Source organism: Lagenorhynchus albirostris, chromosome X, assembly GCF_949774975.1.
Source record: "Lagenorhynchus albirostris chromosome X, mLagAlb1.1, whole genome shotgun sequence".
NCBI lineage: Eukaryota > Metazoa > Chordata > Mammalia > Artiodactyla > Delphinidae > Lagenorhynchus > Lagenorhynchus albirostris.
In genome coordinates, this window is record NC_083116.1 from 100,198,854 (window position 1) to 100,224,666 (window position 25,813).

Consider the following 25,813-nt stretch of genomic DNA (forward strand, 5'->3'; position numbering starts at 1 on the left):
TTTTTGATGGTATAAATCCTAAGATTCATTTTCAGGTACAGCAATATTTTTTTTTTGGATTTAATTGTATTATATAATCCAGAAGAGACTAGGTTATAGCAAGGTAACACATTACCCCTCAGTCTCCTGGGCATTACAAGCAAGTTTATTTTTTATTAATGACAAAATATATCCTGCATAGGTCAGAGGAAGGTTTGCTCCATAAAGCCACTGAGGGACCAAGGCACACCACTCCTTCTTCGTTTACAGGTCAGGGAAGAGTAACTGAAAGTTTGCTCAAGGGCTTTTTAGTGCTCAGCCCAAAGTTAACACACATCACAGTTAATTGGTCAGACCCAACCACAGGGTTCTTTCTCAGCTGACAGGGGCTGAGAACTGAGAGATATATGGAATATTTGGCAAGCAATATTATCTGCCACATTTCTATGACATAGAAATGCTCTGTCCCATAGCAATCAAAATAAGTTGCAACTTGACCAGCAGATAGAAATAATTTTTCATAGTTAATAACCAAGGGAAGCCAAAAGAGGCATGTCCAATGAATACTTCTCATATCACCTTGTTATACCATATACCTTAAGTTAATAGCTAATATCATTTCTTATGGTGGGCAGGCTGTCTATGCTGGTCCTTTCCTTCCAAGCAATACTACTTTTTCTCTGAAGGTCACCATTTTCTTACTCTCCAGGAAATGAGAAAATAGTTATAAAAATCTCTCAACCCTAAAATAGGATGCAGTATAATACTATAATAAAATTTCACTGCTAAAGCCAAAGTATTTAAGTTATAGATGAGAAACAAGTGCTAAAAAATGTTTAGAAGCCTAACTCTGTTCTAGGAAATTCTCCAAAACCAAGAAGACAAATCAAGCTTATCAACCAATGGATAAGACAAGTATTATGACATTAATTGGCTATAATTTTAATTCACTCACATTTAACACCTCAAATGTTAAAAATGGCAAACTTGTTTTCAAACATACTGAAGTCTATATGCCAAGAAGACCAGTCATTCTTGCAAGAACATTAACTGTTTTAAATCATTTTTAAAACATATTGAAGATGTGTATGTATGTGTTATATGTTCTGTGTTACACATTTTAAAAATATATTCATCATATATTATATAGAATGTATTATGTGTTGTATATGTCATATATTATGTATAATGTCGTAGTTATATGTTAAAAAACACTGACAGTGGATCACACTTGAAATCTATATTACATCTAACCAAAGTCCAAGATTCTCAGCTGGTCTAAGGAGGAAACAAAGGCTGTCAGAATGTTGTAATTTTTATTTCGTCCTTTTCAAGTACAAATCTAATTTTAGAATAATTTTTTTTTTCTTGTCAAAAAGGACTCCAGGCACATTTTATCATCTGTTGTTCACTGATTCATTCACTTTCATTCTGAGAAAAGTATTTGAATTGTGGCAACACCATTAGAACAAAACAGGTGAGATAATTATTTGATTAAAATTTGTTGCTTTATTATCAGAAAGGAAGAAACCACATTTCTCTCTTGCATGAACAGATTGAAATGAAAATACTTAGATTAGGTAATTTAAATAAAATTAAACTTCTTAGAATACGAAATTTAATCAACTTAACAGTAATTTTTTTAACATCTTTATTGGAGTATAATTGCTTTACAACAGTAATTATTATTTTCATCATCAATAAAGAATAACTCTATTTCATGGTAAACAATAATTGAAATGCACAAGCTCAAGTATAAAGCTTCTATCAAAAGCTTTATGTTAGACACTATTTCCTTTTCCCTAAAAATATGCACTTCCTATTGATACTAAGTCTGAAAGTGAAAGCCAAGGACATTCTTCAGTGTACATTTTCCAACTCATGAAATGTTCCTGAGCAAAGACCCTAAGAAATAAGCCATGCAAGCCCCTCTCCCTTACAAGTCCAAAAAGAAATTCATCATAATAGTGGAATTCATGGAAATGATGGTTTTGTTGAAGATATATTGATAAAACAATATTTGTTTTACTTAAACATCTGAAATAATTTAATTAATTCATGCAAAAAGAGTAGGAATATTATCATATATTACCAACATGAAGCTACTTGTGGATTAAGGTATTCATCACACAGTATCCGCATCACCTTAGATGTAAAATAGCAGAGGTAGAGACTTTTCATATTTAGAAACTTGGAAATTTTCCTGGCCACACTGTGCCACCTTAACATCATTCTCCTTTAAGGACATGTTTTCTCAAAGTCTTTTCCAATTCTGCTCTGTAGCAGATGTCATCCATGCCCTGCCATGTCCCCTTAGCATTTAATCCTCCCTGCGGGACAGTGGCTTTATGGAAAACAGCTCCTTTCTCCTTGAGGGCTTCCTCTAGTCATAGGAAGGTGCTTAACCCTCACATGGATCAGGCCAGAAGTGACAGTTAATGCCTGCAGTTGCAGTCCTCAACAAATAATGTATCAAACTGGTGGAAAAATAACCCAGCTTCTTTATCCTTGGGTTGGAATAACTCTGAGGTGAATTCTACACCAACTCACAGAGATTCCCCAGTGCAACTGAGCCCAAATTGCTCCCAGTGGCAACTGCTCATTAACACTCCCTGAATTGGCTTCCTCTCTTTACTGTCTCTCACTCTCTCACACTTCTACCTACGGTTCCTGAGATCACTTCTCAAACTACTTGCTCTCAAGACCTGGTCTCAGGGTCTGCTGTTGGGGATCCCCAACCTAACACATACCCTTAGACCAAGGAAAGAGAGCTTGCTGTCCTGGGCCTCATGCTTTCTAGAACCTTACTCTGAATCTCCTGTCATTGTCTCTCTGCATATGCAAGGAGGACATGGGCCCACTGGGACAGGCCTATGTTGAGAGCCCAGCCCCATCCTTCTTCCAAGTTCATGGGATGTCACAATTCACAATCCAAAGTGCTGTGATCCCATTTCCAGTGCCTGCACAGAACTCTTCCCTATGTCAGTCCCCCTGTTGGAATACTCTTAGAATTGAAGAATTCTAAGTTAGAATAGCCACCTCTAACTAAGAGGTGGCTATTAACGGGAAGATGTCAACCAAGATTAATTATGTGGGCTGAGGTTCCTACAAATTTGTACACAATCCCTCTACAATACATGCTAGATGTGAAGGAAAAAAGAGAATGGGGTGGGCACATGCCCAGGGCCCAGCTATCCTGTGTTTTCATGTTCTAGTGCAAAACTCTGAGGAGGCCAAGAATTCTAAATTCAACTTTGGTCTTCTAGGTTGGTATAAAGCTTTATTTCTCAAGGTGGAATAAATAGATTATATTCTATTTAAAAATTTGTTAGTTTGATTTACCACTTTTAAAATTTAGATATATGGTATATGGGCTTCCCTTTGTACTTTTGACCTGGGCATTACAAATGTCAGGGACAATCTGAACCTGTCCCTTCCATCCTTACTCTACTAGATGTAGCTCACCTGGGGCCTTTTCTTTACAGGTGATCCCAGTAACTATGGGAGTTGCTAGGGTTCTGTAATTAAAGATAACCAAAGATATGTAAATTTACCAGATTATAGTTACTAAAGAAAATAAAGGAACATAAACAGAGAATCTCTCTAATGAAAAAATACTTAATTTTATATAACTTTAGCTACTGGAAGAAGTCAGTGTGACCTACCGTTTTTAAAATAACCCATAAAAATGGGCATCCAGCACATATGATCTAACAATCCCACTCCTGGGTATATATCTGGAGAAAACTGTAATTTGATACATGCACCCCAATGTTCATAGCAGCACTACTTACAATAGCCAAGACATGGAAGCAACCTAACTGTCCATCGACAGATGAATGGATAAAGAAGATGTAGTATATGTATACAATGGAATACTACTCAGCCATAAAAAAGAATGAAATAATGCCATTTGCAGCAACATGGATGGACCTAGAGATTATCATACTTAGTGAAGTAAGTCAGAGAAAGACAAATATCATATGATATCACTTATATGTGGAATCTAAAAAAAATGATACAAGTGAACTTATTTACAAAACATAAACAGACTCACAGACATAGAAAACAAACTTCTGGTTACCAAAAGGGAAATGTGGGGGAGGGATAAATTAGGAGTTTGGGATTAGCAGATACAAACTACTATACATAAAACTACTATACATAAAATAAATAAGCAACAAGGTCCTACTGTATAGCACAGGGAATTATATTCAGTATCTTGTAATCTTTTCAATGGAACAGGATAGAAAGCCCAGAGATAAACCCACGCACATATGGTCACCGTATCTTTCATAAAGGAGGCAAGACTATACAGTGGAGAAAAGACAGCCTCTTCAATAAGTGGTGCTGGGAAAACTGGACAATTACATTAAAAGAATGAAATTAGAACGCTCCCTAACACCATACACAAAAATAAACTCAAAATGGATTAAAGACCTAAATGTAAGGCCAGAAACTATCAAACTCTTAGAGGAAAACATAGGCAGAACACTCCATGACATAAATCACAGCAAGATCCTTTTTGACCCACCTCCTAGAGAAATGGAAATAAAAACAAAAATAAACAAATGGGACCTAATGAAACTTCAAGGCTTTTGCACAGCAAAGGAAACCATAAACAAGATCAAAAGACAACCCTCAGAATGGGAGAAAATATTTGCAAATGAAGCAACTGACAAAGGATTAAGCTCCAAAATTTATAAGCAGCTCATGCAGCTCAATAACAAAAAAACAAACAACCCAATCCAAAAATGGGCGGAAGACCTAAATAGACATTTCTCCAAAGAAGATATACAGACTGCCAACAAAAACATGAAAGAATGCTCAACATCATTAATCATTAGAGAAATGCAAATCAAAACTACAATGAGATATCATCTCACACCAGTCAGAATGGCCATCATCAAAAAATCTAGAAACAATTAATGCTGGAGAGGGTGTGGAGAAAAGGGAACACTCTTGCACTGCTGCTGGGAATGTGAGTTGGTACAGCCACTATGGAGAACAGTAAGGAGGTTCCTTAAAAAACTAAAAATAGAACTACCATATGACCCAGCAATCCCACTACTGGGCATATACCCTGAGAAAACCATAATTCAAAAAGAGTCATGTACCAAAATGTTCATTGCAGCTCTATTTACAATAGCCAGGAGATGAAACAACCTAAGTGTCCATCATCGGATGAATGGATAAAGAAGATGTGGCACATATATACAATGGAATATTACTCAGCCATAAAAAGAAATGAAATTGAGCTATTTGTAATGAGGTGGATAGCCCTAGAGTCTGTCATACAGAGTGAAGTAAGTCACAAAGAGAAAGGCAAATACTGTATGCTAACACATATATATGGAATTTAAGAAAAAAAAAATGTCATGAAGAACCTAGGGGTAAGACAGGAATAAAGACACAGACCTACTAGAGAATGGACTTGAGGATATGGGGAGGGGGAAGGGTAAGCTGTGACAAAGCGAGAGAGAGGCATGGACATATATACACTACCAAACGTAAGGTAGATAGCTAGTGGGAAGTAGCCGCATAGCACAGGGAGATCAGCTCGGTGCTTTGTGACCGCCTGGAGGGGTGGGATAGGGAGGGTGGGAGGGAGGGAGGCGCAAGAGGGAAGAGATATGGGAACATATGTATATGTATAACTGATTCACTTTGTTATAAAGCAGAAACTAACACACCATTGTAAAGCAATTATACTCCAATAAAGATGTAAAAAAAAAAAGAATATATAAAATATATATATAAAACGAATCACTTTGCTGTACACCTGAAACTAACACAACATTGTAAATCAACTATACTTCAATATAAAAAAAAAATTCAGTAAGAGAAAGAGCTTGGATTGAGGGGTGTCCATGGGTCACAGGGTTTCCAGGCATTCTCTCTATATAGAACATGCCCTTGTATTTCATGATTTTTTCTTGAAGCATGTATTGACGTTGTCAGGATGCCCTAAATTTCCTATATTCAGTCTTTTCCAACAAATTGCAAAATTTTGCTGTTAAAAAAAATGTGCAATTTCAGATCCTAGAATAGGTCATGGTTGGGACAATAAATCAATACTGCTGTTTTGGTCAGCTAAAACAGCATAACAAACTCTCCAAAACTTAGTGGTTAAAAAAAAACACACACACACACCGTTTATTTGTTCATGATTCTGTGGCCTAACCTCATTTGGGAAAGCTTACCTGCTTCATGTGGTATTGGCTGGGCTCACTCATGCATTAGGACCTCAACTGGGAATTCTGTCCATGAGCTCTCTAACCTTCTATGAGATGAGCCCAACATTTTTCATACAGTACAGAAGAATGACCAGTAGCAAAAGAATGAGAGCCTTGTGCACAAATGGTTATCATATATCTGCTTCTTTCGAATTCCTTAACAATCCATTGGCCAAAGCAAGTCACATGGCCAAGACCAGGGAGCTGAGACCACATATAACATGTGTACAGGCAGATAGGATCCACCTGGGCTTTTACTGAAACAATCTACCATATCTTAACTCCAAAGCAAGATACATGCATTAAACTGGTGAGGTGAAAGATGCAGTCAACTAACAGTTAAAAGCTCTGTTTTCTAGTTTTAGTTCCTCTTCTACATCGTGTGATCTTGGGCAAACAACTTAGAGGTCTTTTTCAGAATTCAAGTTCTTAATCTGTTTAAATTAAGGAGTGCTATTTAATCAGTAGCTTTCAAACATTTTATTTTTTGGCTTGGTGGGGCGGGGCGGGGTGGGGAACGTATCTGAACAATACCTAAGACAGAATCTCAGTATATAAAACAAATTAAGCTAGAGTCAATCTGGTTGAAGTAAGACACTAGAAGCTCCGATTCACTTCCACAGCCTCCCTATAGACAAACCAAAGCACTTCAGAAGAATGTTACAGCTCTAAAGAATATAATTTGATTAACTGATCTCTTAGGTTTCTTTCTGCTTTAACATTCCATGATTATATGAAAGTACATCAGAAAAGTGGAAGAGACTAAGTGATACAGTAAATTGGTCATTATCTTCTATAGTTAATTATATAAGGATATTACTAGCAAACGATAGTCAGAAATCCTTAACTCAGAAAATGAGGTATCGGGAGAACGAATAAATTTATGATATGGATTCATTTATAAAATGAACTTATAATAAACAGATATTTGTTATAAATTAATGTATGAGTAATTATATTTTCAAATCATGTTTTAGCCTATTTGCTAATCCCACTTCCATCTACTACTGGAAAGATTTAGCGTAGATTTTTTTCCCATTACACAAGTAAAGGACCAAATCACTTGCCAGTTGGAATTTTACCCATTTTAGTTACTTTATTATGTTCTTTTCGGCACATGAGCATCTACCTCACAAATACTCTGGCAAAGTAAGTGATAGATTCATTGTGTGCTAACAAGTTCTCATTACTGAGTTTACTCATTTAATATCAAAATCATGAAGTGTGCCAAAAGACTTCAGATAAAAAAGAAAAAAGTTCAGCAATTGCAATTTAAGAGTGTGCTTGATTTATTTTGTAAAATGTTTTCATTAGCATCATCCACTCAGGTAAAACCATTTTCTGAAATGGTTCACTGCTTAAATTGTCAAATTTAGTATACTATTCAATAAAATAACAATAATTTAAAATGATAGAAACCCATACTAATTACTGACAAATTCAATTTTTGAAATATTGGTTAAAATGGGTCTTATCACTTCAAAAGAGGCTGGCTGAATTACTTTTGCTTTTCTATCACCAGGAAGATCTAAAATAATATTTAAGGGTGAAAAGAAAGAGATAGGAAGAGAGAGGGAAAGGGGAAAAGGAAAAAAAAGAAGGGGGCTTCCCTGGTGGTGCAGTGGTTGAGAGTCCGCCTGCCGATGCAGGGGACACAGGTTCGTGCCCCGGTCCGGGAAGGTCCCACATGCCACGGAGCGGCTGGGCCCGTGAGCCATGGCCACTGAGCCTGCCCGTCCGGAGCCTGTGCTCCGCAACGGAAGAGGCCACAACAGTGAGAGGCCTGCGTATCGCAAAAAAAAAAAAAAAAAAAAAAAGAAAGAAAGAAGAAGAAAGGAAGATGGAAGGAGGACAAAAATAAAGGAAAAAGGGAAGTTGGAATTGAGGAAGGAAAAAGAATGTTTGGGGGATGCTAAGAGAATGGCATGTGACCTTTCCTAACCAACTCCAAATGGTTGAGAGCAGCAGACTTGTTGCCCCATGAAGTTTCTAAGTATCTGCAAGCAGAAAAGACTGGTATGCAGTTCCCTGTCAAATTTTGCTGAAAGGCAATACCTATACATCCCCCAGGTGCTCTAAAGCACAGGAAAAAAAAACAGAGAGGGATATCAAAGTGCTATAATAAGCAAATGGCAAGAACTGCCAATTATTTCCAGCACAGTCAAGCTAGGTTTAATAGGTACAGGAATACCTAATCTTATTAATTGTGTTGGTCAAGACTAGTAGGGCCTTACTAATGTTCTGTTGGCTTGATGTATCAATTATTGAGAGATGTGTAATAAAATCTCCCGCTCTGTGGATTTGTTCATTTTTCTTCCATATTTGCCAATTTTTGCTTTGTACATTTTGAGATTCTGTGATTAGGTGGAAATAAGTTCAAAATTTCTCTCTACATTCAAGTATTCCTTTTTAAATTAACACATTTATTTGCCTTAAAGTCTACTTATTCTTTTTTTGTTGGCAGCACTGCATGGCTTGTGGGATCTTAATTCCCTGACCAGGGATCGAACCCGGGCCCGGCAGTGAAAGTGCTGAGTCCTAGCCACTGGACCACCAGGGGATTCTCTAAAGTCTACTTCTTCTATATTTATGCCAGCTATTTTTTGATTAGCTAATACCTGGCATAAGTTTTTGGATATTTTACCAGGTAATTTTGTAAACGGCATAAAGCTGTATTTCACCTTCCATTGTGAAAATATCAACTTTTATATTTATCATGACTAATGACATATTTATGTTTAATATCTCATTTTGTGATTATTTTATTAATTACAGCTCTTTGATTCCAAGTTTTTCTTCTGAATTCAATTTCCTTCATCCATAAGTAGATCCTCCTTTGTTCTTTCAGCAACTATTTGTGAGTTTTAAATTGTCCCAATTTCACTGTTGAATTGAAAATAATTTTATTTCAATCTTACTCTTGAGTGATAGTTTATTGGGATTTAAAATTCTAGGCTGACAGTTAATTTGCTTCAGTACTACAATACCATTGTCTTCTGGATTCTATTTTTCCTATTGGTAATTCTGCCTTCAGTATAATTTTTGTTCCTTTGAAACTAGTATGTCTTTTTCTCTTGTTGCTTTTCAGAATTTATCTTGTTTTTGCCATTCAACTGTTTCACGATAAACTAAGTATGAATTTAGGTGTCACTCTGTTAACTTCTAGCATTTAAAAAAACATTCTGTCTTTTCTTTTTCATTTGCTTCTATAAATAGGAGAGGGTTATCTTTCCTAAGTGGTCACTTGTACAGGGTCTCACTCGCCTTTCATTCTGCAGCGATCTCTTAGATCTAAATGTGGAAGTAGCTCAATGCATACCCTTGGGTCAATTTCCTGTATCAAACAAGCATATGTCTGTTAGATGTAGGGGGGATATTTCTTATATCCACTGGCAGGTTTCAAATCACCTAAGGGAAAATTTACATCTTAGAAAATTTCATGAACTTCCTGTTACTGGATAAACTCTAATCCCACCAACAACATGTACCAAAAATCACTTGGACTCTTCCAATCTCTGTCACCAACACCAGATCTACATGCTAGATTCTATACATCCTTATGATAGAATGATGTTCTTCCACATTTTCCTCATACAGTTACAGTCATTTTAAGTTCAGGGGGTTTGTTTTCTTAAAAGAGGTGCAAACAAAGAAGTGTTAATAGAGGATCACCTTGGAGAGTATTTCACCTATATTCATTCATTAGAAAAATATTTTAAAACACCTACTATGTACCAGGAGGTATGCAATTAGGAGGCAGCTTCCTAGTTTTCTGGTATGTTGCAGAAAATAAATTTCTGAGGAAAAGGCAGATCATGGGACTAAACTGTTTTCTTTTTATACCTAAATTATGTTTTAATTGAGCATGAGCCTATGGAGGTTATTAAATGTGTTTTTCAATCAGGCCACATCCTTTCAGTGACTACTGGGAATTCCTCATAGGATTTATGCAAATGAATAGCTGTTATCTTTACTTTACATTGATATTGAATTTCTGAATTTCTGTATGTCTTCAGGGATCATTTAACGGAAAATTAGGAGAGAGCCTATCATGGAATTGTAGCTTGCCGGTATTTAAACTAGGAAGTTGTCTTTTTCATATAACTTTTCTCAGAAGACAAAATTTCCAACAGAAAAGAACTAAAATAAGATTTCACTTTATGGGCTTCCCTGGTGGCGCAGTGGTTGGGAATCTGCCTGCCAATGCAGGCGACATGGGTTCGAGCCCTGGTCTGGGAAGATCCCACATGCCGTGGAGCAACTAAGCCCGTGAGCCACAACTACTGAGCCTGCGCGTCTGGAGCCTGTGCTCCGCAAGGGGAGAGGCTGCGACAGTGAGAGGCCCGCGCACCGTGATGAAGAGTGGCCCCCGCTCGCCGCAACTAGAGAAAGCCCTCGCACAGAAACGAAGACTCAACACAGCCCAAAATAAATAAATAAATTTAAGATTTCCCTTTCTAATTAACCCCTCCATGGGGATGGAAGCAAGAGATTGCAGACAGCAAATTAACTTTGTGTTTTGCATTTTTAATTCTGAATACCATAAACTTTCTCTAATTGTCTTGTATTAAATATAAAATGCTTTGAACAGAGTTGAGTTTTAAATAGATTGATTTACTAAGTGTGTAAATTAGTCTGAATGAACTGTTAGGAAGCCAATAAAAAGCACATTCTCTAGGACTTAGACCAGGGGAAAAGATTATACAATTTTTGATTAAATGTCTCCCTAAACGTACTATTGCACAGCATATATTCACTAATGAACACCTAATAGGAAGAATAAGACACTGCTTAAAGTTCACATTTTTTTTTACTTGCAGGCTTTATGTCCACAGCTATAAAACAATAAAAGCCAAAGTAAGACATTTATCAAACTGAAAATATCTTATATTAAAACTATAAGGATAAAGAATACACACTCATGGATATTATAATTATTTTAACTTGGTTATGCAAATTATTTGACTTAAAGTATATTTTCGTTGATAACATAGGACACAATCATATCTCATTACTGCATGGTGCAGAGTAAAAAGAAAGAAGCTGGAGCTGGCAAAAACCCAAGCGTTAGGACAGGACACGTATAGGCAACTCAACAAGCTGTAAACTCTGACTATGGGAGGACAGGTATAGGAAGGTAGCCAGATAAGAAAGTCATTTTAGTCAAACAATAGTTATGACTCGGATTTTCAAAAGTAGGAAGTGAAATTATAATCACGTAAGTGGTCCAGAGAAAAGGGGAGCTAGGTCAGGCTGATGTCAGAGGCCAGTCTGCAGTCAAGAAAGACCCAGGATCCCAAGTTCAGGGGCAAGATTCTTGTCTGAGGGGCTTTGGGCTGTCAGAACAAGGGTGGATGGCAGGAAAAGTGTACCAGTACCCAGGGAAGGAGTCTGGAAACAACACACCTGGATTTTAAGAAATAAAGTAGAAACCTATGCCTGGGTAGTGGAACACACCAGAAAGAGAGAGACGCATCACAAGGATGACAGCCTATGAATGCGGAGCCAGGGCTGCCAGATTTAATGTCAGAATGGAACCGAGAGGGACCCTATGGGGACTTCCCAGGACACCCCCCCCCCACCATGTCCTCCACCTGCCTCTTGTTTGTAGAAAAGCTTTAGTTTCCCAGGCCTGCCCTGAGTCACAAAAGGCTGGCTCAAGAATTAATGACTGAAAGTATGTGGACATACAGTAACAACAAAAAAACCCAGCAGTTAGGCCAGGAGAACCGGTAACAATTTAAATGATAAATCGGTCATATAACGGTCACAAAATCTTTAGTTCCTCCCTAAAGGACAAAGATTACAGTCTGATGCACATTCCTGAGTTGTTTTGCAGATACTAAAACCTCCACCAGATGGAAGAAGTTAACTGCATGATGACTATGAGCACATAGTCCCCAGACCAGCTGGAGCCTGAGGATTGATGATGTTAATCCCTGTGACACTGCCCTGGTTACCTCACCATCAACCAGTCAGAGAATTGTGCACAAGCTGATCGTGTACCATGTGACTCTCTCCCTCACCTTGCCTTTAAGACCCCTTCCCTGAAACCCATCAGGGAGTTTGGGTCTTTTGAGCATGAGTTGCCTGGACTCCTTGCTTGGCACCTGCAATAAATGCTGCATTTCCTTCACCACAACCTGCTGTGGCTTCACTGTGCAGGTGAACGGACTCAAGTTCAGCTCAGTAACAGAACTAGTACTCATGAGACAATGTGGATGACACTGGAGACTGGGGTGGGGGTGGGAGGGTCAGCATAGATGAGCCCCTAGGTGTTGGGTCTGAGAAGAGATTTGGCTCAGGGTCTGTGATTGAACCATGTCAGCAGAGATGGTAGGGGAAAGGGAAGGAAATTGGACAGTGTCTTTCTTGAAAGCTGCAGACAGTTTATCTAGTAGAATTCTCTAAAATATTAATAGTAAGATAACATTGGTATAATGGGTACATTTTATGTGCTTCCTGAGATTCTCTTGGTTCCACCACCTCCAGCAACTTCAACCACTTGTCCCACCTCCGTGTTCCTCTGCCTGAGGATGACCTGTAACTTCCTCTAGAACTAATGAAGTCAACCCCTTGGCTGCTGCTCTACACACAGGTAGATCAGTCCCAGTCTCGGAATTTTGGGCTCCTCTTGCCATGATAGGGCATAGAACCTGGCATTCCATGGGGCCAGGGAATGCCACCTTGAAGCCTAGGACCCTTAACACCCATGGTGTAAAATCTGGCAAACAAGAGCAGGAGACAGGAGATATTCCTTTCCTTCCTCTCTCACACTGACTGCTCAGGGGCACTTTCTTTTCACATAGCTTTTCAAAAGTGACACTTGCTGAGTGACATGTTGCATCTCATCCTAGAGGCAAGTAGTGGACACTAAGGTATTAGACATGTGGCATTCATTGCTTTGCTTCCCGTTCTTCCCTTCCTTGTTTCTCTTTTTTCTCACACGCACTACCCTGAGTCTGCACAGTAGGGGAGCAGAATTTTACCACCTTAAAATATGTCTCTTTAGCATATTAATTGTTTTAAGTTGGTTATTTTCTGAGACACAGCAGACCTGCTAAGGGCTCTGAAAACCAAGTAGGAATTGTCCTTTTGTAAGAAACATTTACATTGTAAGGGAAATCTCCGTTTGAAAGGGTGCCTCCCTCTCTGTATCTGGAAGAGAAGGATGACCAAATCTCTAGAAACTCTTTTATCAATGGAAAAGGCAATGACTTAAGTCTGCATCATAGTCACCCTTGCTTACTGTGTTTTTCCAGGTCACCTCACGCAACTGACTCTCCCCACCCTCAATACCCTCTTTTGTCTTTAGCCGAGGATGGTATTTAAGGGGAGGGCTTCGGCCATTTTGGTGGGTTACTCGGTTTTCCTGGGTTTCTTCCATGTCTACATGTTATCAAACTTTGATTTTCTCCTGTTAATCTGTCTCATGTTAATTTAATGCTCAGACCAGCCAGAAGAACCTAGAAGAGTAAAAGAAAATTTCTTACTCCCGGATAGCACCATACAAGTAAAGCATCAGTATTTAATTCTTGCCTCAGACTTCATTTTCTAGGGGACTCAAACTAAGACAATTACTAACCTCAGAAGAAAGAGCAATGTGACTATTTTATATAGCATAGCACAATGGAAACAGCAATAGACAAAGACTTAGTAGACTTAAGTGCTTACTCAGGAGACCTGATGTGACCATCTTACATGGCCTCTTGAAGGACTTAAACTTTTTGAGTCTGACTTTCTCCACTTGTAAAGTGGTAGCATTATGCTGTGGAGCAGTGGTTTCCCAATTCTAACATGCGGATTAACAATGACAGTGATCTGGAGGGAAACTTTTAAAATACAAATTCCTATACCTTTTCCAACCTAGGAATGATTCAGTAAGTGTAGATTTGGGCCTGAAATCTGTATTTTTTAAAAGCTACCCAGGAGCCACTGATGTACAACCAGGGTTGGCAACTACTGGCAATGTGGAAAGAGCACAGGCTTTGGATTCTGCATTTCTCAAATCACTTTCATTTATAAGTGTCAGAAACCCACCCAAAACTAGCAGGAGCCACAGAGGTAATTTACTGACTCAGTAACTGGCATGTACAGACGGAATGGCCACTTTAACAATGAGAGCATCCAGGGACACACCTGAGCTCATGAGATATCATCTTTCTTTCTCAGCCTTTTGACTTTGCTTTCCTCTGTGCTGACCTCATTCTTGTAGACTCTCCCAACTTATCCTACCAAAAACTGGCAAAAAAAAGTGCCATTCCTTTCCCAAAATTCCAGAAAAAGTCCCAGGTTTGCCTCTCCCTGAATCAAATGTGGTCAACTCAAGCCCTGAAACCATTTCTGTAACCAGGTGAATAAACACTCCAGTGACCAGAAAGCTAAGAAGAGATGTAAGCAGATGGGGTAGAGGGTCTCCAGAGAAAAAGAAGCAGGCATGGCTTTCTTGACATAAGAGAAGCCATTTTTGGCCTAAGCCCTTTTGTGATGTAAGCCTGGCCACAATGCTTACCCTTGAACAGGTCTCCGTAATTAATTTTCTTAAGGGAAGTGAGGGAATGCAGGAACAAAGGAAAAGCAGTCAGGAAACAATAGTTCAGTGATCACAGTTCTAGTTCCTCCTCAAGGGATATACATAACAACATAACAATATGATACGTATCTTTGAGTTCCCAGGTAGAGGATGGAATAATGATGTTGACCTTTTCTCTTTTTTTTTTCAAAATGATCACAACACTGTATTTGAAAGGAAAGAATCACAGATAAAAGCTTTGTGAAAATTAAAAACAAAACACACTGAAATCACCATGGTTGTCTCCCCGAGGGAGGAAGGGGGGCGGGGGGGGGGTCCGTGGACAGCCAGATTTACCTTTTCTGACGTGACCAGTTTTCACAGCAAGTGACCACACCACGTGGGAAGGAAGAGGACATTTCATTGGCAGAAGAGGAATTTTTCAAGTCAGGAAGAGCTTAATTGAATAACAATAAAAACTGTTGAAAAGGCATTTCTCTTTGGCATGGGTGGGCTGCCAAAGGAGTGTTTATTGACAGCATCACTGAAGCCTGCCAGGTTGGCCCCCTCTATGGGTGCATGGAGATCACTGCAAGAGCCCGGAAATCCAGCTGGCCCCTCTGGCTGGCGAAGTGTGGACTAGTGTCCTTTAAGACAGATGTTGACCTTTTCCGACTTCAGTCAACTAAAGCTTGGACTTTGTCAATCTTTGCCCAGATTTTATGCTGAATTCTCCTCTGCTCAAGCCCCTTCATGAATACGCATGTACCCTTAGCTTAAAACTTCCCCAATGTTGATGTTCAGGGAGACACTTCTTTGGGAAAGATCCCTGGTGTTTTCCTTACTTGCTGAAAGTAATAAATCCTTCCTTCTCCCGATCTTTGGCTTGGCTGTGTCTTTTGACTCAACACCCACCAAGAGGTGAACCCAGTTTTGGGTAACAGAGAAGCATTTATCACTTTGAATTGCATATTATGGTTATTATGTGCCCACTGCTGTCATTTACACTAGTCTATAAGCTTCCTGAGGATAAGAACTTAGATTTCTTCATCATTTGAATCACTTGAAAACAAATCCAAATGAATGAATGAAACTCTTTTTAATTTCAATAAAATAAAATGAAACTTCTAACAAAAATAAGTTTTTTTTACATTTTTTTTTTTCTTTTGCGGTACGCGGGCCTCCCACTGCTGTGGCCTCTCCCGTTGCAGAGCACAGGCTCCGGATGCGCAGGCTCAGCGGCCATGGCTCACGGGCCCAGCCGCTCCGCGGCATGTGGGATCTTCCCGGACTGGGGCACGAACCCGTGTCCCCTGCATCAGCAGGCGGACGCTCAACCACTGCGCCACCAGGGAAGCCCCAAAAATAAGTTTTTTAAAGTAACGAAACATGAAGAATGGAAGAGGTACAAATACTACAATTAAATGAGAAATTTTTAGGACAAATAATTAAGTGAAATGGAACACAGCTTAGATATGAATATAGGTACAGACTATTGATTAAATTATTTTTATAAGTGAGATAACACGTAGTATGCCAAGTCAATCCACGTTGTCAATCCTCCACAGAAATTCTTTCCTAACTTTTTCAGTAAGCATTTCCAGTTCTTTCTTTCCTATTATCTTAAGATTTGTTGGAATCGCATAATTATAACTCACATATTTTGGTAAAGATTTATATACTATCGTATAACATTCATCTCAAAAATCACAATATTAACTCTAAGTCTAAAACCATTTTTTCTGAGAAACACCAAGGTTGATGGCTAGAAATAAAATGAAAAGAACAACATGATGTTTATAAAAGGGAGTTCATACAGAAGGGAGAAACTCAGTGTCCCCACAGGTGAGGCAAAGAAATGAAATGGAAAAGAGTAACCCTGAAATGGAAAGAGATGGGAGTGATCATTCTCAGCAGCTCAATCATTTATCCACCATTGCGGCCAGATTACAAAAGCACATGACCAATTTTCTGTCTCAGCCAAGGAATGGGTGAGCAGTGACATTAAACACCCTTGTGAATTGAGGACAATACTGTGATCAATGGGACTGACCCCTGCAACCTGAAGCATGATTAGGGAATGGGAACAGAGGATTGTCACTGCCCTTGAACATATTCTCCAAAGGTAATGCATGTCATTGACTCAGATTAGAATAAAAAGCATGACAGAAAGCAGAGTAATCACTAAAATATAAGTATCAATGGTCAGACTGAAATGTGTAGATAAGGTGCTCATGGTTTTACCTGTTAAGTAACTACTCACCTACCAACTGCTGAAACTAACATCACCCCCTCTTCCACTGCATCACCAGACCCCCCTTTTCCTAATGTTAGATCCAAATACGCTTCAACATGAAGTCTAATGGTTAGGTGCACCTGGGGAAGCCCTTCACATCCCAGAGGTGGTCAAGAGGCACCTCTCTGAGGAAAGACAGCATTATGATTTCCTTCCACAAGAACTATCATGACAGTATCTGTCATGATACTTATTAAAACACGAAAGACAAATATCAAAATGTTTGAAGCATAAAAGACAAATAAAAAGTCTCTATGATTCTATGTTTAGTGGTAAAATCCAGAAACTTACTAAACATAGGAATGGTAAATTATCATAGACACAATGCTTAAAAGAAACTGACTTCATATACCTTCTTTGTGCTTTATGATACCCATGTGTATATTACAATGGAATGTGCCACTAGCTAGTATCCTGTGCATTCAAACTGAATATACAATCACCCACAAACTTAAAAACAAAATTCTGGTTCAGCCACTATTTTTCTACTGACTTTTATTTTTAAAAAATGAAAAAAAGTTTTACACTCTGTTCACCAAAAAATAAAATGATATAGCAGTGACAAGCAAAATCAGAAGATTTTCCAAACTATGTTAATACAGTTAACTTACCTAACTACTTTTCTGATTGCTAAATGTCACTATACTAAAGTCTTGTGCATGAAATTTAATACACCTTAATTAAAATCGCTTTTGAATCACCATGCATGAAAATATAAAATGGACTTCACAAAAAATTGCACCTTCATGTTGTTTTCTGAAAAATAAAGAGTGACTATTGCACCAGAACCTTCAAGCATTACATGAAAAGTTGATCAAATAGGGGAAGAAGACCATGCAGTTATTTTCAATCAGATATTATGTGGTAAAAACAACTGATTTAAAATATAAACGGCTGAGAGTTATGAACAGAGCTGATAATTATACACATATAATAGGTCAACCTAGCCACTAATAATTGGTAGACCATTTAAAATGGAAAACCAGAGGCAATACCCTTTTTATTAAAACAATATTACTACCATTGTAAAGCAATTATACTCCAATAAAGATGTTAAAAAAAAAAACGTTACTGAAGTAAAAATTTGGGTTAAGTTCTCATGTGGCTCATCATATTTCTCTATGCTACAACCACTTTCAGTATATCTAACTGGCTAATTATCCAAAAAAGTAATACCCTCAGTCAAAAAGATGGAATGAAAGAATGAGTCACAGAAGAGCAGGAACCAATACTGAAAGTGCCATTCAAAACATATGTCCCAAGGATGGCAAACACTAGGGACAACTTTTTGTATCAAATTTCTAGAAGACAAGAACCCTCTCTATTGTGTTCACTGCTATATCTCTGGTGCCTGAACACTGCTTACACACAGCAGGCTCTCAATAAATATTTGTTGAATAAAGTATCACATCATTTAGCATCTTTGTTCAAAGAAGGTGAAGACTTATGTTCAAGAGTGAATTTGTGGGCTTCCCTGGTGGTGCAGTGGTTGAGAGTCTGCCTGCCGATGCAGGGGACACAGGTTCGTGCCCTGGTCCAGGAAGATCCCACATGCCGCGGGGCGGCTGGGCCCGTGAGCCATGGCCACTGAGCCTGCGCATCCGGAGCCTGTGCTCCGCAACGGGAGAGGCCACAACAGTGAGACGCCCACATACCGCAAAAAAAACCAACAACAACAACAAAAAGAGTGAATTTGTAATAGGGAAGAAACTTGGTATTCTATTACAAGTTAATCACTAAAGGTATTATACCTATAAGCTTAAATTACACATAATGGCCCATCTCTGGGAACCCTGCATCTCATGTAATGAGTGTTAAGTTAAAATACCTTTGTTTGGCTCACAGGAAACATCCTGACCAGGCCCACCTGTGAATAACTGCAGGAAGGAAGAAATTAATGCATCCCCTCCTTAGGCTGACCAGAACCAGGAAATGTTCGACGTTACTCCCTCCTCTTTCAGTATAAAAGAAGCCTGAATTCTAACTCAGGCAAGATGGTTCTTTGGAACACTAGTCCACCATCTTCTCAGTGTGCTGGCTTTCTGAATAAAGTTGCTATTCCTTTCCCCAACAACTTGTCTCTTGATTTACTGGCCTGTTGAGGGGACAGCAGCATGAGCTTGGACTTGGTAACAATTCTGTCACTAACTACCTGATTCTAGTTAAACTGTTGAACCTCTCTGTGTTTTAATTTCCTCATCTATAAATGTGGAGGCTGGAGCAAATCAGTGGCTTAAAACCTGTATTCACCAGAACCCCAGCCTTATGAGAATCTGCTTCATGAACCACTACTGGGGATACAATAGGAGGCAGGGAAGGACAAGCAAACAGAGCTCTGGAGCATCTTCTCTAGTTTTGAACAGAGAAGCTTTACATTTATCTAACTTATATATTGCATGGCTCATAATATTTCAACCTGCCTTTCAAAATATCTATTATTATTCTTTTTCTTTTTTAATAAATTTATTTATTTATGGCTGAGTTGGGTCTTCGTTGCTGCGCACGGGCTTTATCTAGCTGCAGCAAGCGGGGGCTACTCTTTGTTGCAGTGCACGGGCTTCTCAATGCAGTGGATTCTCTTGTTGCGGAGCACGGGCTCTAGGCACACAGGCTTCAGTAGTTGTGGCTCGTGGGCTCAGTAGTTGTGGCTCATGGGCTCTAGAGTGCAGGCTCAGTAGTTGTGGCACACGGGCTTAGTTGCTCCGCGGCATGTGGGATCTTCCTGGACCAGGGCTTGAACCCGTGTCCCCTGTATTGGCAGGCGGATTTTTAACAGCTGCACCACCAGGGAAGTCCCTCTATTATTATTCTTAATACACTCTTAATCAATGAGTCAAGAAGAAACCGGGGAAATTAGAAAATATTTTAAAATTAATGAAAATGGAGATAGAACATACAAAAACTTATCGGATTCAGCTAAAGCAGTGCTTAAGGGAAATTTACAGCTGTAAATGACTATTACAAAAAGAAGAATGATCTAAAATCTAAGCCTAACCCTCTACCTTAAGATACTGGAAAAGGAAGAACAACCTAAGCTTTAAAAAAGTAGAATGAAAAAAATAATAAAGATTAAAGGAGAAATTAATGAAATAGAGAAGATAAAACAGTGGAGAAAAATCACTGAAACTATAAGATAGTTCTTTGTAAAGATAAACAAAATTGACAAACCTTTAGCTAAATGGATCAAAAAAGAAAATATTCAAATTATTAGAATCAGAAATAAAAGTGGGGGCATTAATTCTGTTTTACAGAAAAAAAATGGAATGTAAGACAATGCTATAAATAATTGTATGCCAAAAATTAGATAACTTAAATGACACAAACTAGGAATAGCTGGAAAGTTCCTCTGTCTCATAAAGGGCCTCTATGAAAAACCTACAGCTATCATGAGAATTTAAAGACTGGATTCTTTCTTCTTAAGCTCAGAAAGAAGACAAGGATGTCCCCTCTTATCACCTACATTTAACATACTGGGCATATTAACCAGATCAATTAGGCAAGGAAATTAAAAGAATTCATTTTAGAAGGGGAGATGTAAGACCATCTCTATATGCATATGACATTATCTTGTATATAGAAAATCCTCAGGAATCCAGTAAAACATATTAGAATAAAAAATCAGGTCAACGAGGTCACATGATATAATTTCAATATATAAAAATCAACTGTATTTCTATACATTTGCAATGAATAATCCAAAAATGAAATTAAGAAAATGATTCCATTTACAATGTTATGAAAAGGAATTAAATACTTTGGATGATATTTAACAAAAGGAATACAAAATTTCCACTCTTAAAACTACAAAAAAACTAAGGAGTACCTAAAGAAATGGAAAGATATTGCATGGTCATGCATCAGAAGACAATATTAAGATGACAATCCTTCCCAAATTGATCTACAAATTCAATGCAATACCTATCAGAATGCCAGCAGCTTGTTTGTAGAAACTGACAAGCTGATTCTAAAATCCATATGGAAATGTAAGGATCCCACAACAGCCAAAACAATATGGTTCAAAAAGAACAATGCAGCAGGACTCAGTTGCTGATTTCAAAATTTACTACAAAGCAATAGTATTAAGAAAAGTGTGGTACTGGCATAAAGATAGACCTACAGATCTATGGGATAAAACAGAATTCAGGAATAAACAATGTATCTATAGCCAACTGATTTTCAACAAGGGTGCCAAGATCATTTAATGCCAAAAGAACAGTGTTTTCAACAAATGGTGACAAGCCCACTGGATAGCCACATGAAAAGAATGAAGTTAGACATTACATCAAACAATATACAAATATTAACAAAAGTAGATCAAAGAACTAAATCAGGAACTAAAGCTGTAAAATTCTTAGAAGCAACAGAGGACTAAATCTTCATGACCTCAAATTTGGCAGTGGATTCTTAGATATGACATCAAAAGCAAGAACAATAGGAACAACTAAACAAGATAAACTGGACTTCATCAAAATTAAAAACTTTGTGCTTCAGCGAATACTATCAAGAGAATGAAAAGACAACCAAAAGAATGGGATAAAATATTTGAAAATCATACATCTGATAAGGTATTGTATCTAGAATACATGGAACATTTACAACTCAATAATAAAACGGCAACTCAAAGACAGGCAAAGGATCTCACTAGACATTTATACAAATAAAATATATAAGTGGCTAATAAGCACATGGAAAGATGGTCAACATCATTAGACACCAAGGAAATGCAAATCAAAATCACATGAGATATCATTTCCACCCACAAGGACTGCAACAATAAAAAAGTCAGACGATAGCAAGTGTTACTGTTGATGTGGAGATATTTGAACCCTCATACACTGCTGGTGTAATGTAAAAATGGAACTGCCACTTTGGAAAACAGTCTGGCAGTTCCTCAGATGTTTAAACATAGAGTTACCATATGATTCAACAATTCCACTCCCAGCTGTGGATGTGTGCATGTGTGTATGTGTGTGTGTATATGTATATGTATATGTATTACACCCAAGAGAAATGAAAACATTTGCACACAAAAACGTGTACACTAATGTTTATGGCAACATTATTCATGGTAGCTAAAAGGCAGAAACAACCCAAATGCCCATCAAATGACGAATGGATAAACAAAATATGGTATAGTCATACAATGAAATATTGTTTGGCCATTAAAAGGAATGAAGTTCTGATACATGATAAAACATGGATGAACTATAGAAACATTATGCTAAGTGAAAGAAGCCAGTCACAAAAATACCTCATATTATATGATGCCGTTTATATGAAATCTCCAGAATACCAAATCTATATATAGATAAAGTAAATTAACGATTGCTTAGGGCTAGCGGGATAAGAGGTTGATAGCTAAAGGTTACTGTGTTTCTTTTTTTTTTTTTTTTTGTGGTACACGGGCCTCTCACTGTTGTGGCCTCTCCCGTTGCAGAGCACAGGCTCTGGACGCGCAGGCTCAGCAGCCATGGCTCACGGGCCCAGCCGCTCCGCGGCATGTGGGATCTTCCCGGACCGGGGCACGAACCCGTGTCCCCTGCATCGGCAGGTGGACTCTCAACCACTGCGCCACCAGGGAAGCCCTACTGTGTTTCTTTTTGAGGTCACATAAATGTTCTAAAATTGAATGTGGCAATGGTAACATGTATCTATGAATATACTAAAAACCACTGAATTATATACTTTAAGTTGGTAAATTGCACAGTACGTGAATGGTATCTCAATAAAGCTGCTAGAAATGGAATACCTAAATAAATAGGAGAATAAAGTTTTGAGAATGAATATAGGTGAATATCCTCTTAGTTTTCACTTGATGTAAATTCAAGTGACAGGTATTAACTTATATGACTATACTTGCAAGTATTCTCAGAAGCTAGACTATAACAGAACCTATTATATTCATAATTAAATATAAATTTAAAGACCAATAACAGAGCTGTGTGTCCCTTGCCTTTCTTGAGAGATTTCGATGTAGTATATGGATTACAAATTTCCTTCCAAAATCTATTCCCATTCTTTTATACACTGTAATCGAACTTGATGGCTTACGATTGTGGTGATCCTCTTTGGAAAATGCAGAGGATTTGAATTATATTTCTAAGTGAATTAAAGTAATTTTATTTCAAAAAGCCTTTGCAAATTTGAAAACAGTTTTTGCCAAAACCAAATGTAATATAATAATAATACAAGTTTAACTCAAGATATGTTGATGAAAATTAATTAAAGCACACTTTTGAAATTAGGTGACCACTGGCAATGCTGACAATATAGTAGATTGTTTCAATTAAGTTTAATCACTAAAACTAACATTTTAAATGATACTCTGTTAAATGAAATTTATTTTTTATTCTATTTGAAATACATCTGCGGTTATTTGATATAATGCAGATGTAGGGTTTATTTTTCAAAGAATACTTAATAAATTTTAAGCAGGAATTTAGGTTAATTCTATTGCAACAATTTTACAGTCTTTTTCATACTGAAGGATAATTTAGGCATTACAATAATGCATTTAATCTTTGTAAAATGGGTAGAACTACCTATAGTGTTAGTTATTACTAGCAAATGTTTACTACATGTTTATGATCACTTTACATGATCATTGTCATGGAAGGATTTAGTGGATATTTGTCACCTATTTGACTGCTAATTATTAGTAAATATTAGAAAATTAGGAAAACTGGAATTAGATGGGGGGAAGGAAAGAAGGAAAACACTGTTCCTACAATATGCATTTCCAATATGTCTGCCATGTATCCCTTGGGAGAGAAGAAGAAACTGGGTCAATAGCACAAAGTGCTAGAAACTGAAGTGATAATCTTTAGTAATGAGGGTTTGAGCTCTGTTTAAGGTGATCAGCAAAATCAGCCCAGAGCATTTTGTCTGAGTGCCCTTGAACAGAGTTTTCATGGGTGGCACAGAACACACAGGACCTTTGACATTGGGGAGCTGACTCAGATAAGTGCTCCTGGATCCACTGGAGTTTTCTTGCTTACCTATATCTATTTAAGGTCCATGGAACTCTTCCTGTTCATAAATTTCAACACCCCCAGAACCACAAGTAGATGAGATTTTAAGTCAATATCTACAACCAGGGAAAAGTCCAGATTTTCTGCAGCCTGAGGCTTTCACAATTTAGGGGGCCTTCTTCAAGAGAAAGAATGTAAAATTACAAATATAAAAGTAGGTATAGGGTCTAGAAAGGGGGGTTGAAAAAGTGAAGACTCATAAAGTTTATGTTCCTTTAGAATCAGAGTAAGTCTGTACCTAAAATCACTAAATGTTTCAGTAATATTTCACAGTCAGATTTAATCATTCTTGTGCCTAGGGGTGAAGTGTAAAAAGGGTGATGGGATTAGAATATTATTAATAGCCAACATTTATTAGGTATACCATAAGGCATTTAAATTCTTGACATGTTATCTCCTTAAATTTGCACCAAAGAGAGAAGAGAGAGATGTGATTATTTTCTCATTTTGTGAAGTGATGATGAACACCTGAATCATAACAGTGGGAGTAGAGAAAAAGAAAAGGAAATAAACTACAGAAAATTTAGGACTACAAGATGAATTTCAGGTATGGGCTCAGAAGAAAAAAGCTTCAAGTAGCGTACCCAGATTTCTAATATAAGAGACAGGTCAAGTCCCACCATCTGAAATTATAAAGATTATGTAGTGACAAACAAATAAATGGAGAATAATAATGCATTCATTTTGAGTTAGAGGGATACATCTCTATATCTTTCTATCTGTCTATCTATCTATCTATCTACTTGTATATCTATTTGCATATATATCTAGGTAGGCATGACTAGTCTGCCTCTGAATATATAAGTTGGAAACAGAAGGAAAAGGTTAGGAATAGAAATAAATACTGGTGATGTAAATGGTAGTTGTAACTATGGGAGTGTACAAAATCCCTCAGGGGATGGGTAAAAAGTAATAATAGCCCCATTAGGGCAAGAAGAACCTTGAAGACTCCCATATTGATGGGATAAATGGAAGAACTCACAAAGAGACTAGGAAGAAATCTTGTCAAGGGGATGGAGAAGAAATGCAGGAAACAAGGATAAAGCCTTGATATCAAATGCCTAGAATTCTAAGAGTAGATGCTTAATCATCCAGGTTAAATGCTATAGAGGTCCAGTAAGATGTAGACGGAGAATGGTCCACTGAAAGCAACTAGCTGTTTTGCTACAGTGGTAGCACAAGCCAGATTTGAGAAGTTGAGAAAGTTATGCATGAATAGAAACTGCAAATGCAGATTCCTCTACTGAGAAATATGTTTGCCAAGGGAAAGGTAGGAGTTTCTTTAGCTTTTGAAGTTTGACAACACTTGGGAGCCAAAAGTGAAGGAACTATTCTCAGAGAAGACAAAGCTATGATAAATGATGGAGAAGAGCCCCAAAACAGGTTCTGAGATAAGATAAAAGATACACGTTGGAAGGCTGATAGAGTAGATTCCTATTATTCAGAGAATGGAGTGAAAGCAATAAGGGGGATAAGGAAGAGTATATGTCATGAAACCCCTATTCCTCCATGAGAGAACAGATGCAGTCATTGTCCAGTGGAGGCTGGAGATGGGGAAAAGACTGGAGTGAAGAGGATGTTTGAAAAGACTAATAACACTTTGGAAAGATTGCTGTGAGAAATGCAAGAGTACACAAATTAGCAAATAGAAGTTAATGCCTAAATAGGGTCTGAGACAGAAATATCTATCAGGAGAATTAAATGAATAAATGTACACAGGACTTCCCTGGTGGCGTAGTGGTTAGGAATCCGCCTGCCA

General features: G+C 37.8%; 1 protein-coding gene across 1 annotated transcript in view; it reads right to left on the bottom strand.

Annotated features, from left to right (window-relative positions):
- CFAP47 (cilia and flagella associated protein 47) overlaps positions 1–25,813 on the bottom strand; it is a 509,799-nt gene that overhangs the window by 152,141 nt on the left and 331,845 nt on the right.